The 10,643-nt window shown below is 51.7% G+C and overlaps 1 long non-coding RNA gene across 1 annotated transcript; it reads left to right on the top strand.

The window, feature by feature from the left end:
- The first annotated feature begins 761 nt into the window (after positions 1 to 761).
- On the top strand, positions 762 to 8,909 carry LOC108318115. The gene is made up of 3 exons (XR_001831028.2): positions 762 to 855; positions 7,003 to 7,176; positions 7,317 to 8,909. It is a non-coding gene; the product is annotated as an uncharacterized LOC108318115 (long non-coding RNA).
- The last annotated feature ends 1,734 nt before the right edge of the window (positions 8,910 to 10,643 follow it).

Here is a 10,643-nt window from a genome sequence, read left to right as displayed (position 1 = left end):
AGAGAGGTGAATTCACTTGTCCAGGGTTCCACAGTTGGTTTTAGGGAGGGAACAATGCCATCCAAGGCCCCTCCCTGACTTGGCTGCCCCATCACACACACATACCTCTGTTGAGAAGCCCTGGAGGACGCTCATTATGACCCAGGGTGTGTCTGAGACCAAGCTGGGAACAGAAGAGAGGCCAAGACCAGGAGAAGGAAGTGGCTGGAAGCAGAGTGGGACTTGAGAGTGAGCAACGGGCCCCGGACGGGGTGACTATGCACTGGACAGTTCCTGGGGCGGGGGCCAGCAAAGCAGCTGTGGCCTGAGAGCTGGCCTTGGCCCCGACCTGGCCCTGGGAAGGAGACTGGCATGGCCTAGGCTTCCTCTCCAGCGGCCAGCCCCTTCCATAGAGGGCGCTCTTGGCTGGACAGCTGATGCCCAGGCCTTGGCAGGTGAGAGAACCCAGTGATGAGGCCGTCCAACTGCCCTCTCATCTCCCTCTGCAGACAATCCACAGTGCCTGTGGTCCCACACCGGTTCCCTGGAATGCCTGCAGGGGCCGGGGCAGGGCCTTCTCTCTTCCTTAGCCTCTCCTAAGGTAGGAAGAGTCCCCTCCATTAAGCACCATCCTTCTCTGTCTCCCTCCCTCACTGCCCCCTGATTTGAAGTAGATATTGGGAATGGAGGCACTGTTCCTGCTACAGAGGAGGGCCTGAAGAAATACTCTCTGCCCGAAATACCTAAATTCATTCCTGCACTTCTATTGCTTTCGAGGATCTGCAGTGGCAGGACTTGATGACAGCAAAGCCGCCCATGGCTGGCCCTGGGGCTCCCCTTTAAAACAAAGACCGGTTACTTTGGAGACAAGCACAGGTAAGTGGCTGGGTAATGAGATGTGCTTGGCCAGTCTGTCTTCATAATATGAACAATGTCACCACAACAACAGCTCATTCATGCACCACTTACCCTTTGCAAGAGCTCTTCTTTGCGCCTCTCACATAGTAATATATTTACTCCTCGTAACCCTATAAGGTAGGGATCATCATGTTATCCCCATTTGATGGATGAGGAAAACAAGGCACAGAGATGTTAAGAGCTTTGCCTGAGGTCACAGAGCCAGGGGTTTGGATATCAGTAGGCTAGGGCCACAGCCCTTGTTCCTAAGCACTTGCGCAGACTGCCTCTGGACTCAGGTGGTTCAACAACTGCACTGTGAACCTGTTGAGTCCTTATTTGTCTCCACAGACTCTTCCTGGATGGCACCAAAGCCCATGCCAGGCTGGGCGCAGTGGCTCACACCTGTAATCCCAGCACTTTGGGAGGTCAAGGAGGGAGGATCACCTGAGCCCTGTCCAGGAGTTCAAGATCAGCCTAGCTAACATAGTGAGATCCTGTCTTCTACAGAAACATAAAAAAACTTAGCTGTGTATGACGGTGTGTGCCCATAATCCTAGCTACTAGGGAGGCAGATGCAGGAAGATCCCTTGAGCCCAGAAATCCCAGGCTGCAGTGAGCTATCGTAGCGCCACTGCACTCCAGCCTGGGTGACAGAGCAAGGTCCTATCTTAAAAATAAAATGAAATACAAAATTTTAAAAAGCCCATGCCAGCATCGATTCATCTCAGAACTCTTTTGTAAAGGATCTACACGGTGGCTTCTTCAAGGCTCTTTTTGGACTCCCCTGCTGCACCCCTGCTCCCAGTCCTCCCTGTCCCAGGCCTCAGCCCTGCATTCCCCAATGGGGCCATGGAACCCACAGTCAGACTGGCTCTGTGGGGCTCACAATTATGCCCTCCTGTGGAAAGCCACCCTCTGAGTCCTCCCCTTACTCTGAGTCCTCTCCCGGCTCCACATCCTCCCCAAACAGCTAGGCCTGTGCAATATGAGAGGGTAAGGGACTTGCCAAAGGTTTCTGGAAAGCCTCCAGAGGTCACTCTGGCCTGGCTCAAGTAGGTTGGGCCCTGACCACCGCTCTGAATATCTACTGTCCTGCCCTGGGTCCACTCCCTCAGCACAGAACAGGCTAATAGGTGGGTGGGGAGCTGTGGAGGCCTGGAGGCTGGTCTGCCCCTGAAGGAGGCGATGGAGGAGCGGGGCATTTGACTCAGCAGCTGTCAAGTATCCAATGCCGAAAAGAAGATGGAGTGGAGCATGGACCCTCTCCGGCCCAATCCTGCCACTCCATAGCTGGTTACACCCACACCCCTAACTTGTCAGCCTCCCATGTCTCCCATCCCACCACCAACTCGCCCAGCCAATACCCAGCCCACCCAGCGCTCAGCGCGCTCCCCAACTCCCAGTCTGACCCACTACACTTACCCTACTCCCCTGCAACCACCTGGCCTACCCCACATCAACGCCCTTCCTGGTGATCTCTGGTCTCCACCCACACTCCCATCAGCAAGCCTCCTCCCGTCTAGCCCTCAGCCTTCCCACCCACTTGCTGGCCAGCCCACTCAGCACCCAGGGACCTCCCCACCATGAGCTCAGCTTCCTACTGTCCCAGGCCCCTGACTACTCATCTGTGACATCAACCAAGTGCCAGCTGGCCTACCCTATGCCCAGCCTGCCCATATCCCCACTTAATAAATCAGAGCTGCTATTTCCAGATCTGACTCCATCCAAGCTCCAAGGAAGGCAGGTTTGCCAGCTCTTCCAGGACTGTCCAAGAACCATTTTAGAAGCTTCAGACTTGGACGGAGATTTTTTACTCCTCGGGTCAGGGAAGAACACAGCAGATGGGTTGGGGTACTTGAGACGGCGTGCCTCTGTGCCCCTGGTGGCTCCAGAGCTGCCCTCTGGGAGAGAGAGCTTCCTGTACCTCCTAACCCCTTCTACTGCAAAACTCTTGGAAAAATTTGAGTTTCCAAAACTAGGAGAACTAGGAGTGAGGCTGAAGGGGTCCCCGGCAGAGGAAGTTCAGCAGGTCCCAGCAAGATGGCAGCATTTCCAGCTCTGAACACGCCAGGAAAAAGAAGGCAGAGGGGAACAATGGAAGGACACTGGACAGGATCGGGAGGCTGGAGGCCTCTCCTGGGCCCCGCTCATGGGTCAGCCTGGGCCCTGGGCTGTGAAAGTCTAGGCTTTTGGGTTTAGACACTCACTGTGTGGTTTTGGGAAAGTCACCAGGCCTCTCTGAGGCTCTTGAACACAATAAGAGTGTTGATTAAGAGGATCTCTAACATCCCCAGGTGCAACCCTGCTGCTGTCCCTGGACTGAGGAGTCCTTGCCAGGAGCTCACTTCACCCACTGACCAAGCCCCACCTGTACCTGTTTCCTGCATGGTCCTCTGTGGCTGAGCAGGTAGGGAAGCCTTCCCCATGAACTTCCATAGCTGAGGATGCATTAGCAACATCACCACAGCCGGATTCTCTAGCCCAGGCAGGGCAAATAGGCTTTATTTCATGTGTCTGCATCCAGTGACTGCCAGTAGCTGCCTGGGGCACAGTTCTGAAGATTCTAGGCTCAGTGAGAAAGTACCAAGGTCAACTAGTGATGTCTGCACAGGCACCTGAATAACGAGAGGGGCGTGAATGCCAGGAACTTGGGAGCCCAGATGAAGGGCCAGGCTGGCCTCTGGGTTTATTTCCTAGTGTTATCCCCAAGCCTACAGTTCAGCCTTGTTTGAACGTGTCTTCTCTCAGATGTGCCATAGGAAATTAAAGAAGAGCAGTGAGTCTACTCCTAGGTCAGATGACAGTTAGGAGATAGTGCAATCTTCCCAAAAAGTTGCATAGATGCTGTGGAGTGTAGCCTGTTGTGGACCCTTTTTGTGTTTTTACATTAAAAAAAAATATATATATATATATAGGGTGTGTGTGTGTGTGTGTGTGTGTGAAAATGCAAACTCCATGAGGGCAGGCTTCTTGTTTCCAACTGAATGAATTGCTTGCCATGCAGAACCTGGGTGTGTTACTCCTCCTTCATTCACCCCTCCCTCCTTGTGCCTCATTCACTCACTCCAAAACCATTCATCAGCCCATTCATTCATTCATTCATTCATTTGTTCTTTCATGCAGCAAACATTCACAGAGGCCCCATCTCATCCCCACTGCGAGGGAGTCTCTGTTAATCCTTCTCAACTAGGCCAGGGAGGATCTCATGCTAGGAAAGTCTGGAGATAAGATTAAAGGAGCCATCTCTGCAGGGCCCGGGCCCATCAGGGATTCACTGCGTGGGTGTGGCCTTTTTGTTTCCTCACCTGCACATGGCCAGTGGACAGCCTGAGACAGAAAAGCCAAAGCAAAGGGCAACCGAGACGCTTCCTGGCCTTGATAACATGAGTGCCGCTTCCTACCCAGAACCAAGCCAGGGGCAGAGGAGTCAGGCTGAGGTTTCAAGGAAACCTGGGCCAGCATCCAGGGGCTGCAGCCGAGCTGGTCCCAGCTCAAGTCTCCAGGTGAAGAATGCATCCCGAGGACTTGGCCTGGCAGGGCACTTCCCGCGTTGTTGCAATGGGCTCCACTGATGTGTGCGTGAGCAGGCGGAGGTGCCTATGAGGGGTTTGTGTGTGTGTTTACCTGTGTGTGCGTGTGTGCACGTGTGCTCTTGTCTGACTGCATAAACGCACTGCACAGTCTTCCCCAGCAGCATGGGGAGGTGGGGGTGGTTTCCAGCCGGCAGACCCTTCCTTAAAAGAGGCATCTGCCCTGCCCTTCCCACCCTTCCCGCACATCACAGTCTCCTCCTGCACCCTGCAGTCCACCTCCATTTTTGGAGGCCCCTTTAGAACAGTAGCAAGAACTGAAACTTCCTGGGTTTGAATGACTGGCCACGTGATCTCCGGCAAGTGAGTTTCCCCATAGGCAAAATGGGAGTCCTGGGTTATTCTGGGGACAGGGAACCACAGTGCATATAAAGCACACCACTCAGTGCCTGCCCTGTTCTTCCTGCCCTGGCGTTATGCTAAACAATGGGGTCTCCACTCGGGCCAGATGGGGAGGGGGAGGGTAGGAGAAAAGACCCATTTCCCAAAAACATTGACTTCGACCTTGAACCCAAGCAGCTGGTCAGATCTGGTGGCCTCTTTCTGGGATTGTTTATGTAGCTTTCCTTGTAAACACAAAGAATGGAAAACAAACACAAAAATATTTAAAAATAAATGAATGAATAAGAAATCGTTAGTGGGTGGCATGGACAGGACCTGGGGCAGATGGGGCAGCCATCAAGGCATTACCCTGGGATTAAATGCTTGAGTGGCCTGGGCCCAAGCTTAAGACTCTCTCCCCCAACCTCCTCTGTTTCTGGTTACACATTCCTGCTGTTCCCACCTTCTGGGGGAGGCTTGAATCCTGCAGCATGTCATCTGGCCACTTCGGTGAAGAGAGTGAAGGACCTCTGCCGGGAATCAGCCCAGCTCTGCCCACCTCTGTGTGAGCTTGGGCAAGTCACTTTCCCTCTGTGGGCCTCGGTTTCCAAGGATCTCTAAGGTCCCTTTAAGCACAGACATCCTATGATTCACTTTATGCTAAGAGCGTGGTTATGAGAGCACTTTGACCGGAGGAAAGAATCCCATCAAGAGATGCTCATTAGTACGATTTTTGGGGGATGGGAATAACTCTGCCCATGGCTGCTGGGAAGGATTCTTATTGGAAATCCTTGAACTTTCTGTTTTGGGATTGTTTGGGCCAGATCTGGGAATGGATGCAACCTGAAATATTTCTTGGTGATCTGTGCAAAGAGAGGGTCTGGCTCCTTTCTGCCTAGGGGCCAGCAGTGTGTCCCGGAACTGTCTCTCCCCCCTACCCATGCACCCCCTCCACTGCCACACACACACCCAGGAGAATGACGTTGCCTCCTCTAGTCCTTCTGAATGCTGAGCTCAGGGGCGGGGGAGGCCACTCTGAGATCTCTGGTCCCACTCTGGCCCAGAGCAGAGCCAATGTGCAATCCTAGTACCCAACTCTGAAAGAGGAGGGCATGGTGACCCTCTCTCCCAGCCAGACTCTTTCATAGCCTGGGCCACCTGCAACTTTGGTTTTCAAAGGCATGCTTCAAATGAATGACAGAGACTTTGAGTCATTGCTCTGAGATGGAAGTACAGGGGTGGGGAGAGTGTTGGCTTTGACAAGACAGCAGAGGGTGGTAGTTAGGAGACCTGGATTCACCATGTGTCCTTGGACAGGTTCCACTCCTCACCCTGGGTCTCAGCATTCTCACTGTTCTTTGTTCTTTTATATAGAATGCATAGTTACTGAGCATCTACTTTGTACCAGGTGCCATGCCAGGCATCATGTGTACATTAGTGAACAAGACTCAACCTGTGCCCTTGAGGAGGGCACACTTTAGTGCAGGGATGAGACCTTCATTGCACTTGTATTATCCCTCTCCACTCCCGCCTCCCTTGCAGACATCACTAATCAACCACAGCATGCTTTAACACTGAGCCCAGACATAACCTCAGGATCTCTTTGAACCCAGCACTCCAGTGTTTCCAACTATTACCAGGTGGGGACTAGCCCCTGCTATGCCTTCCTCACAGGGCTGCACAGATTGTAAATAAAAACAAGATTGTAGTTGGGTGAGGGAAACATGTTCTGAAGTCAAGTCCAAGTGCAGAGTTTTTCCCTAAGCCATATAAGCATGGAGAGCAGCTATAGGGCCAGAGGGTGCTTCCTTCCTCAAATATCTTGAGAATTAGGCCAAAGGGCCAGGAGCAGTTTATGTGCAAAGAGCATGCATGTCCCCAGTGCCCCACACACAGCCTGGCACCCACTGTCTATTCCATAAATCCTTGATAGATAAATGAATGCATCTTTGCATTTCTGCCCAGCTGGGCAGTCACCTACCAGGGCAGGTGGCCATGTTTGCTCCCTCCTTTCTGGAATAAGTCAGCCCAGCCTTGAGGCCTCCAGGGAGGCTGGACTCAAGCAGATGACTCTTTACAAGGTAGATCCAAGGCCCCTGGCGCAGAGAATTGCATCCAACAGTCAAAGTTCCAGCTTTTTTTCTTCTTCCTTGGCCTTAACAAGGCGGAGCATGTCTAATTGGCACCTTCTCCCTTCTCACTCACTTGCCAGATAACCAGGCTTCAGGCTACTGTTGAAACCTCTGGAGTGTCTGGGACCTGAGACTGCTCCCACAATGTGGCAACACTTGTGCAATAATGAAGGGAAAGGAGGCTGGGGAGGGAGGCTGCCCGCCAGCCCCCACTAGCTGAGCTCCACTCGCCTGCTTCTTTCCAAGGCAGGCAGGTAAGTATGGAGGAGGTGGCTTTCCTCGAGGGGAAATAGAGTCTGGGCTTGGTGGGGCCTCTGCTCTGTGTGTTTATGAACTAGAATCTCACATGGGAATCTAGCTCTGCAGACTTCAAAGCCCTCTCCCATCCTGCAAGCTGATATGAACCATACAAGGCCCCATGAGAAAGGCCATGAAAGATCGTTACTGCTGCTCTGCTTGTGGGGAAGCTGGCCCAGAGAGGTTAAGTGACTCATCTTGGATCACATAGCCTATCAAGACCAGCTGCACATTCATCATGTCTGCCACCTGCAAAGAAGCCTGGAGATGCCATGGGCCTGAAGTCCACAAAAGGCTGTCCTGTAGAAGCAATAGTGCACTCTGCACAAGTGTCTGGCTCTGGAGACAGGGCTGTCCAGAACCAAATCTTGTTCCTACCACCCTCAAGTTGTAGGACACATGGCTTAATCCATGAGACTCACTCTCCTCCTTCAAAAACTGGAGAAAATATTACTCACTTCATGAGGGTTTTGGAAAATTATATATTTCTCTTTCTTTCAATAAACATGTATTGAGATTTATTGTGTGCCAAAGAGGTACAAAGATGAACATGTCACCGTCTCTGCCCTTGAGCCTAAAGTCTACATATAAATCAACAAATAGTAAAATACAATGTGGCTAGGGCCATGATTCCACACACACATCTGGAGATACTGAGGAAAGAGAGACTAACGGGGGGTGGGCACACTTCGGTACAGGGATGACCACTCCATTGACTCGGACTCTGTCTCCCAACTCCTGCCCCCACGGCAGACATCACTAATCAGTCACAGCACACTTTAACACTGGGCCCAGTCATAACCTCAGGATCTCAGGGGGACTGAGGTACTGAAGGGTGAATAGGAGCTTGACAGGTAGACACAATGAGTTGGAAGGATATTTGGGGAAGAGGAAACAGCTTTGAAAAGACATGGAAGTGTAGAGGAACATGACATGTCTTGGCAATGGGGGAAAGTTTGGTGTGGCTGGTACCTGAGCTTCACCAGAGAGATGAGGTGGAAGGCGTTGTCAGGCTGGAGTGTGAGGGGCTTTGAAACCAGCCAGACCCAACAGCAGATGGGGACAGTGGGAGGATTTCCTGCAGGAGCAGGCTGTGAGACTTCCAATCTGGCCCTCTTCTGAGGACAGAGTCAGGCCAGGAGCTACTGTAGAGACTCCAGCATCCTTGGGACATTAAGGAAGGGAGGGGGCAGAGGAAAGACTAAGAACTAGGGTCTGATCCTGGAGCAGACACCAGGCCACTGATGGCCCTGACCGTCAGGCTGACCTAGAAAACTCCCACTGCACAGAAGCAGCATGGTGGGCTCAGGAGTAGCAGTTCACCCTTCATGCTCTTGTTCCAAAGCTTCCACTTACAGGCATCTGACCTCCTGGGAGGTGAAGACCCGAAGCCTCACTTTCCAGTGGGGAAGGCTTGAAATTTAGAAAGCTCAGTGAGCCTGCTGTCTCTGCACACAGCAGCTCTGAGGCCGAGGACAGGCAGAAGGAAGGGTTTCCAGAGGTGTGGATGCTGGAGCCTTGGCCCTAATCTCGGCAGGGAGGACTGCGAACAACGCCAAGGAGGAAAAGCCACGGAGGGGCCCAATGGGCAGCAATGGGTGGCAGCACCCAAAGCAGAAGGCATTGGCCACCCAGAGGATAAGGTTTGGGGCTTTTGTTTGCAAAGCCCAGGCTCTTAATAGGTCATTGTGCTGATTGTCTTGTGGGGTGGGAAGTGGGGAGGGACTGGGGGAGGACAGAGCAAAAGGTGGGAGCACTTGTTGAGGAACAGATTTGGAGAGACCCCCTCCTTCACCCCCAGGCTGGGAAAAGAAGGGTGTTTGTGGAAGCTGAGGCTGTGAAGACCAAAGCCCACTCTCATGCAGGGCCTCTGAGAGAGCCCTAAAATCTCCCAGGGGCCCTGCTGAAAGTGGGCTTTCTTCCTCTTCCTGGGGAGGCAGGAAGAGTGAACATTAGTAACTACTGCCCTGAGAACTGCCGCCAGCGACCTCTGGAAACTAACGAAGCAGCCACCTTCAATGGGTCACGGGATGTGGACAATGAGGACGCTTTCCAGATCCTTGTGATCTAGAGAGACAGGAGCCCCTCAAAACACGAGGCTTTGTGCCTTTTCCTCCTTCCCTGGGGAACCCAAGTTAATCTCTGGAAATAATGACTCTTTTTTCATGCCTGTTTTAGTCTATTTGGGCTGTTATAACAAAATACCACAGCCAGGGTAATCTATAAATGACCGAAATGTATGGCTTACAGTTTTGGAGGCTGGGAAGTCCGAGATCAAGCTGCCAGTAGAATCAGTGTTGGGTGAGGGGCATGCTCTCTGCTTCAAAGATGGGATGGGGCTGCTACGCCACAGCAGAAGTGAGCAGGTGCCGGGTCAGCACACTCACATCGGTGCCTGATCTACCAGGCAGTCAGGTTGGTGTGTTCACGGGTGGAAGTAAGTTGGAAAGGTAGCTCAAAACTTCAGCGGGCATAGTTTGGGTTTTAAATCAACTGTTATCTCTTGAGGCAACCTCCTGGTGGGCTTCTAAGCACGCAGTCAGATGAACTTGCCCTGTAGGGGATGTCTGGTGAAGAGGAGGTAAAAGGCTGTGATTGCATTTCTAAAGGGCTGAGTAAGAAGTCGGGGAAAGGAGGAAACAGAAAAGAAGAGAGAGGAAAAAATAATTAAACTACCTCTCAGAAAAATGCGGGTACTTTGTTACGTTGTAACTGAACACTGGGGAAGCAGCAGAACCTAACAGAGAGAGAATGAAACTTGATGTCTGGTGGCCTGGCTGTGAGTCCTAGCTCTGCTGTTTATGTGCTCTGTGTCATCTAGAGTAAGCAGGGATCACTGCTGCAGGGCTGGGATTGGAAGACAAACAACATGTTAATAAAGAGCCTCAAAACACACACAGAAAAAGGGACCAGACCCACAAGAGATATGGAATCATAAGTCAATGAGTAAAGGACAGATGACACAGTAGAAAAGCAGGCAAGTGCTCTGAGCAGACAATGTGAAGAGACACAAATGATCAACACACACACACAGCAAGCTCACCTTCATTAGCAACCAGGGAAATTTCAACGCAAGAGCAATTTTCATCAGATTGGCAAAAGGACAAATTTAAGTGTGGTCAAAGAAAAGTAGACAAGGGTGTGGGGTAGGGACCCACACTCCCCTGACTGGAAGTATCAATTGGAACAGCCACTTTGCTATGGCCATTTTGCTGTAATCTACTAAACCTGAAAATGGGCATAGCCCATAACCCAGCAGTCACACTTCTAGGAGCCCATTCTAAGTACCTACCCTAAAGAAACGCTAGCACATGTATAGGGTTTTCATTACAGTATTGATGGTAAAATAAAAATGGAAAGCAGAATATTCCTAGGAGGAACTAGCTAGTTGAAACATGACCTATTCCACAATGAAGCACAATTC

The sequence above is a fragment of the Cebus imitator genome, unplaced genomic scaffold, assembly GCF_001604975.1.
Source record: "Cebus imitator isolate Cc_AM_T3 unplaced genomic scaffold, Cebus_imitator-1.0 Scaffold215, whole genome shotgun sequence".
Taxonomy (NCBI): Eukaryota; Metazoa; Chordata; class Mammalia; order Primates; family Cebidae; genus Cebus; species Cebus imitator.
Note: the sequence above shows the minus strand (reverse complement) of the source record. Positions and strands in the feature narration are given on the sequence as shown.